The sequence below is a fragment of the Marmota marmota genome, unplaced genomic scaffold (assembly GCF_001458135.2).
Source record: "Marmota marmota marmota unplaced genomic scaffold, marMar, whole genome shotgun sequence".
Taxonomy (NCBI): domain Eukaryota; kingdom Metazoa; phylum Chordata; class Mammalia; order Rodentia; family Sciuridae; genus Marmota; species Marmota marmota.
Genome location: NW_026000240.1, coordinates 18,033,742 through 18,041,653, shown reverse-complemented (window position 1 = coordinate 18,041,653; position 7,912 = coordinate 18,033,742).

Here is a 7,912-nt window from a genome sequence, read left to right as displayed (position 1 = left end):
AAAAATAAGAGGGCTGGGATTGTGGTTCAGCAGCAGGGCGCTCACCTAACATGTGCGAGGCCCTGAGCTCAATCCTCAACACCAAATAATAATAAATAAATAAAATAAAAATATTTTAAAAAGTAAGAAATGGACATGCCGATGACAGATGAATTGACATGGACCAAGGGATATTATAAAGAAGAATGGAATCCTGTCATATGCAGGAAGGTAGATGGATTTGGAATTGAAAGGCATCATGTTCAGAAAACTAAGCCAGACACAGGAAGACAAGTGTCACATGTTTACTAGAGGACAGGGAAATGGGAGATCAAGAGAGTAGAATGGAGGATGGACATGATAGGGGCACAATAGATACATGTATGGAAACATCAGAGTGAGACCCACAAATTAGCACAATAAGTGTGTGGGGATAACTATAATAAAAAAGAAAACTAATACCTGCCCATTGAAATTGTTTGCCAACGATATCACAAAGTATACAATAGTGTGTAGATAAGAAAATGGCTTAACACAAATGTCTTTGTCAAGAAGATACTTTCTGTTTCTAAACTGACACTGCTTGTGCTCAGAGTGTTTCCATTTGTTAAGAGTAAGTTCTCACTGATTGTAAATGAGCCTTCATCTATTACTAGAGGTAGGAAATGCCAATGTGCTTTCAAGCGTAAAAGCACCATGAGAACCAGCAAAAAAGAAAAGGAAATGGTGCTAAACTGGTGATCATGTTTCACAGCTCCTGTGGTATAGGGGCATTCAGTTAGGAAAATGTTTCAGAAAAATTGGAGTTTGAAAGTAATAAGATGCTGAAAGAAACATTTAGAATATTCTAATAGACATGGTAATATCCTCAAAGAGTCTTTTACACTATTTTATCGTGTTATAGTCCATTATAGCTAGAATTTCAAACTCTGTCTCTCTGTCTCTCTGTCTCTCTGTCTCTCTCTCTCTCTCTCTCTCTCTCAGTGTGTGTGTGCGTGTGTGTCTGTGTGTGTCTGTGTGTGAAAAAGAAAGAGAGGAGAGTGGGGACAGAGAGAGAAAGAAGAGGAGAGTGGGGAGAGAGAGAGAGAGAGAAAGATTCAAGGTACTGCAAGGCTTAATATTTAATGGTGAATATTGGATTATTTTTTAAAAATAGATTAAACTTGTGAAAATCAAAATTAAGAATGTCAAACAAGGATTTAGTCTGTCCAATCAAAAAAAATAGCCAAATGTTTCTAAAAACAGAATTTAAATGAGCATTTGGTAAAGGCACTGTCACAATAACATATATGCCACACTAGTAAATAGTATTTTTATAATGTGCCGCTGTGAGCTGTGATCACACATAGTTAATGGCATTTTTATAATATGTAGTCATGTTTTCATCATTTTATAATTCTGTCAAGAATACTGAGCATTCAATAGAGTCAACAGATATATTTTCTTGATAGTTCTATACATGTGGCAAAGCTCTGATTAATAACATTTTGGTAGCAAAATTGCAAAATTTAGAACAATAAGAACTGATTCAACAACACCAAAAATATTTTAGTTCCCTTCCATCAAAGGAACTTTATACTCTGGAAATTATGCTTTTACGTTACACCTCTTTTATTAAAATTGTAGTACTACAGGAAATTGAAATCACCTTTATTCACAAGCACCTATAAAACTGTGACCTTCAAACGTGTGAAAACCTAGAAGCCACACAACAAAATGAGGAAGCACAGCTCAAGACCTTGAAATGTACACAGAGAAGCAACCGCCAAGGATTCCTTTTTATCAAAGTGTTAACTTCACAAACTGTTACATTGTGAGACTAAATAAAAAGACTATCTAGTAAACCAAGGATGAGAGGGAGGATGAGAGGGCTAGGCAGTACAGCTGGTGGAAAGTAGTCAAACCTTTGTTATCTGGATAGAGTGGGTGAGTACCTAACCTGTATTACCTTCCTATTGATTGACAGGTGATTTCATTTGTCCTCCATAACATTTACCATTTTGGTTATTATTAAGTTTTTCATATCATTGAAATGAATGAAAAGACTTTAATTTTTAATTTAAAATCAATAGTAAGTTAACAAGTCAGGATTTACATCATCCACATGTTAATAGTCTGTAGTCATACCAATGATAGCAACCCAGACCAAAATACTTTCTCAAAAAATGGAATGAGTCAGGCTAGGTACATATGCCTGTAATCCCAATTTAGGAGGAGGTTAAGACAGGAGGACACCATCCTCAACAGCTTAGCAAGGCTCTAAGCAACTTAGTGAGACCCTTTTAAAATGATATACAAATATGAATACACCATAGTGAATCTCCACATCATGTACATCCACAAGACTGGGATTCTAATTAGAATAAGATATATTCAATGTTTGTATAAATATGTCAAAATTGACTCTACTGTCACATAGAATTAAAAAGAACAAATTGAAAATGAAAAATAAAAGTCTAAAATAGTCATCATCAGGGTTGTCAGGATGGAATTCAAATGCTCAAAGGCAGCAATAATCTTTCTTATTCTCTAACATTTTCTTTGCTGGGGTTGGAATTTTTTTCAGAAATATCCTGTTTCTGATCTAAAAATTTTTACCCTTTACAACATAAGTATCTCTTAAAAATCATATATCTATAATCTAGTAAGGAAATCATAAGCTATACTATAAAAATAGTAGTTATAAATGAAATCTATTAACATAAAAAGTTGAACTTTCTCATTGTAAAGTCTATGTAGTGTATGTGTGTGTGTGTGTGTGTGTGTGTGTGTGTGTGTGTTACTGGTGATTGAACCCAAAGGCACTCTACCATGGAGTTATATCCCCAGTCCTTTCTATTGTTTTATTTTAAGAGAAGGTCTCACTAAGTTGCCCAGGCTGACCTCAAATTTACAATCCTTTTGTCCCAACCTCCATAGTCCCTGGGATCACACCCAGTCCTTCCTACCAAGTTCTGAAACATTTTGTGTTCTTTGGAGAGTATGTTAATTTCCCAAAATAATCGACTTTGCTAGAGGTTGGGAGAAACAACCCCAATTTTGCGTTTCTTGCACACCTTTTTAGCTCTTTTGATAGTGCAGTTTAGATTCTAGTGTCTATTTCTAAAGCGTGTTTATAAAAGAGAAAAAGTTGGAGAGGTGAACATCTTTCAAATTCTTTGCCCTATAGCTAACGGTTTATTTGCTAGATTAAAAGTGGTAAAGTTCAAAAGTAAGTAGTTTGAAGTCAACATAATCCTATTTTAGAGCAGCTAACATAAATTTCCATGCATACTTGTTTCCGTGGAAATGAATTCAGTTAGATGAAAATTAGTATAAATTTTGGATATCATGCACACAGCTGAGAAACACAAGGCTGTTAAACTGCCTCTCCTCATTTAGCAACAATGATGGCCAAACGGCAGCTCTAGGTTTCCATTTCAAATGATTTACTACTCCAGAGGCGAAAGAAGAAAGAAGTCCTCACAACCAAACTGTCCCAGAGAAATTCCAGAGTCAATTTTCAGCATCAGTCACAGACCCATCCCTGAAATGATTATTGTAGCAAAAATGGATAGAATACCTGGCCAGACAGGTGAACCGAGACCCACACCCAGTCCCATTCATTGGATGTGATTAGTGACTGACAGAACTTTCCCCAGAGTACACAGGGATACTATCACCAAAAAGGAAGAAAGAGATGATCCTTCGATGAAATTAAGAAATGATTTTTGGCGTGAACATACTGTATGTACAGAGATACGACAATAGTGCTATATATGTGTAATAAGGATTGTAGTGAAAAAAAAAATAAATTAAATTTAAACAAATAAAGAAATGGTTTTTGGCATCTCTGCTTATCTTCCTCTACTGTGCCAATTTTGACCTGTGTCCTTTATGAAACACCTTGCTTAGTGAGTTGATGACTCGAAACTTCATTAATGTCTCTTACACTGTGAAAAGACAATTATTTCCACCATTAGTGGAAAAAAGGCACATGACCTATCCTTTATGTCAGACGGTCACTTATACTTTAATTACTTTAAGTTTCCAAAACATGGAAATTAACCATTTGACTAATAGCTAAACTTCAAATACTGTAAACCTACTAATTCATTGATTAGACATTTTTTGCTAGTGGAACATAGAGAATAATTAAACAGGGTTCATGATGTCGTAGTTAGGAGGCTTAATAAAATAGCATGTAAAATGTGATGGAATCCAAGTATTCAAGTAATAAAATACTGTATCCCGTGGTTTGTGTTCCTTCTCTCTAAAACTTGATGTGTGAATTTCTTTTCATTTTTTTTTTGTTTTTTTGGTAAACAATCAATTATAACAAAATATCATTTATTTAGTTAGAGACAATTTCATAAATACTACCTTTAAAAAGTTCTAAGGCATCATACTCATGGATACTGAATCAAAAGCAAAGCACGATATAAATTCTTCTAAAAAGCAACTGTGAGAATAGTGTCTTCTACAGTATTCACTACGACATATTTTACTTTTTCTATTAAATACTCCATTATCTTAAAACTTCAAATCTCCTTTTGAAAAAGTTTTTAAGACCAGTTCATAGGCCACTTGAAGAAAACACAATTGTTATTTATTATTACATCAAAAGTGTTATCTGCAGCTAATGAAAACCTCTTAAAACCACACCTAATTCAACGTATTTGACTTCTAATAACTTCTAGTAAATTCTTGTAGCCCTACATATCAATAAAGGCCTAACATGGAAGGAAACATTTTTAAAAAATCAGACTATATGAAGTCAGAAATTTCTAGCTAAAATATTTTATCTAATCTAAACTTATTCAATAATATTTTAAAAAATACATCTTCAGAATAAGTGGATAATTTCCAAGAAGAACAAAATTTCAAGGAAAAAAAAATGTCCATGCCAGAGATGTGGCATTAGTTTTTAACTCACCCTTAATTTGTACATATTCACTGTTCAAGGTGCAAATTGGCAATAAATGTAGCTATGTGGGTAAAATATACTTAAAGTTGAAAGACCATATTAAAGGTGAAACCATAAAAAGAAAGGCTAATATTAACTTATCCTAGGCTAAATGTCCTTGCTGACTCTACTGGATGAGACTTTTTGATGCACAAATATCTTTTTAAGCCATTTTTCATTAAGTTTTAATTTTTATGTATTTTTAACTTCAAGGTATATTCACCATAACCATCTCTCTAATATCATGCTTTTTTTTCACTGAGAACAACAATTTCAAATTACAACTTTCAGTGAAATGAATCAGCTGATAAAATGGCAGTTTCATGCCTCTGCTAAGATTACTGTGCTGATGAAGCCACTTTCACAGGTTTAATCCCGAAGTGGGCCAATTGACTTTGCTGCAGGCAAACCCTTAGAACCAGGCCTGACATCCTGCAAAGGGAAGCCATCAGTCATGAAGGGAAGCTGGGGGCAAAGTGTGAGTGGAATACAGCCAGCTCATCCCCTCTGTAGGAAAACAACTCCAAGTCCAAACCAGACTATGCCACAGCTTTTCTCTTGTAAATAAAGGAGGAGACTATCATTTAAATAGGAGTGAATTGGCACAGGTCAGAGTGTAAAGCTCATCTCCAAAACTGTCAACAATTACTGAAACACTAATCAATTGGTTTGTTGAACACCGCACCAAGAATGTGTGAAGAGATCTCAAGATGATTTATAAATTTATCTATACTGTATTCTAGACCAGTTTCAAAAACGATTGGCTGTGGATCAAAAAGAAAATGAACCTAATAGCTGAGAAATCATAGTAATGAATTGAATCAAACAAACACCATCAAAGCATTATATGTCAAATTTTTATTTCACTCATTAATAAGGGGATGAGCAAGATGACAAAGATAGTTCCAAAGGGAATCTGAGAAATTGGAATTTTTTAATCAGTAGGAAGGAAAGTTGAAATAAAGTACCAGATTAGATTAAATTGGTTAAAGTACTATACTGCAGTAAAACCATCATATCCTACCAGTTTTATAGAACTATAAAATGGCCCTAATCCATTTGTGGAACAAAGTGGAATTCCCTCAGAACATATTAGAAACATCTGGCTAGTTTTTAAAAACACTTACAACTAGATTCTAGTTGATATTCTGATGGAATTGGAAATGAGAAAGCCAGAGTTTTAAAACCTCCCCAGGTAATGTGCTTTGGTGTTCATCTGGAAGAACCCTTCCATAAGTATATGCGATGAAATCATGGTCCCCAACTTAGGTTCAGACAGGGGCCCTTCAGGCAATGATTGGATTATGAGGGTTCTGCCTTCCCCAGGGGATTACACTATTGGGTGGATTAATAATTTGGATTACTTTACTGCATTGGGAGATGGTGAAAACTATAGGCAAGAAGTAGGTCACTGGGGGCTTGGCTTTGGGGACAATGTACAGCTTTCCTCCACCATGCCCTCCTACCATGTTTCTCCCTTGGAGTTAGCCAACCATGGAGTAAACCTCTGAAATATTTGCCACTGTTAAATCTTTCCTGCTCTAAGTTGTTCCTGTTCAATATTTTGGTCACAGCAACAAAAAGCTGACTAATATGTGAAGCTCATTTACAACCAAGTTTGAGAACCACTGTCCCAGAGATTTTGGCATGATGGTGTTTTACATATGCTTATAATTTAAAGATATCAATATGTGGGCTGGAGAGAGAGCTTGGTTGGTAGAGTGCCTGCCTGGTATGCACAAGACCCTGGGTTCAATCCTCAGAAGTTTGAGAAGTATGTCTCTAATACAACATTTGATATGATCATAATGTACTTTGTTTCTTTTTTATTTTTATTTTTTAATTTGTTTTAATTAGTTACTCATGACAGTACAATGACCTTGACATATCATACATTTGAATCAGATGGGATATAATATCTCATTTTTCTGAGTATACAGGTTGCAGAATCACATTGGTCATGCATTCACTTATATACACACAGTAATAATAATGTCTGTTTCATTCTATAATCCTTCCTATCTCCCCAACCCCTCCCTTTCCCTCCCATCACTTTTCTCTACCTAATCTAGGGTAACGCTATTCTTTTTTTTTTTTCTCATATCTTCATACACGTATTTTGTATAACAATGAGGGTCTCTTTCCACCATCCATGCAATTCCCTTTCTCCCTCCCTTTCCCTCCCACCTCCCTTCCTTATGTAGAGGTAATCTTCTTCCCATGCTCTTCCTCTCTTCCCCATTTTGAGTCACCCCCCCCTTATATCAGAGAAGACATTCAGCACTTGTTGTTTTGGGATTGGCTAACTTCACTTTGCATAATCTGCGCTCTAATGCCATTCATTTCCTTGCAAATGCCATGATCTTATTGTTTTTTAGTGCTGAGTAATATTCCACTATGTATATATGCCACATTTTTTTTTTATCCATTCATCCACTGAAGGGCATCTAGGTTGGCTCCACAGTCTAGCAATTGTGAATTGTGCTTCTATAAACATTGATGTTCTTTATTTCATATTTCCAAGGACTGGAAAATTCTCCTGACCTAACACCAACACGAAAATACCACCATACTAAAAATACTTCAATACATAAATTATACTGGCAAGTATCCCTAAAAAGACCACAAATAGCACTTTAAGGATCTGCATGTCTGCAGGGATTGGAGTCAGCTGAATACTGAAAAGTCTACACCAGATGGGTCAATGGTCTTGCTGCCAGGCATCCTTAGTTGCCTGGGGAACTGGGTGCTGGACTTATAGTGTTTAAGATCCACAGATAGCTCTTCAGGGATCTTAAAGACAAACACCATGTTTATATGCTAAAGACTCAGGGCAGTGGCCCCCCATGTGTAAATACCACTTTTATCTTGTGACAAGCAGAGGATATAGCCATGAGGAAAAAAAAAAAAAAACAGTCAATAGAAAGGTATTTAATTGAATTGAAAAGAAGGTTTAGGGAACAGTAAAAAAAAAAAAAAAAAAAAAAA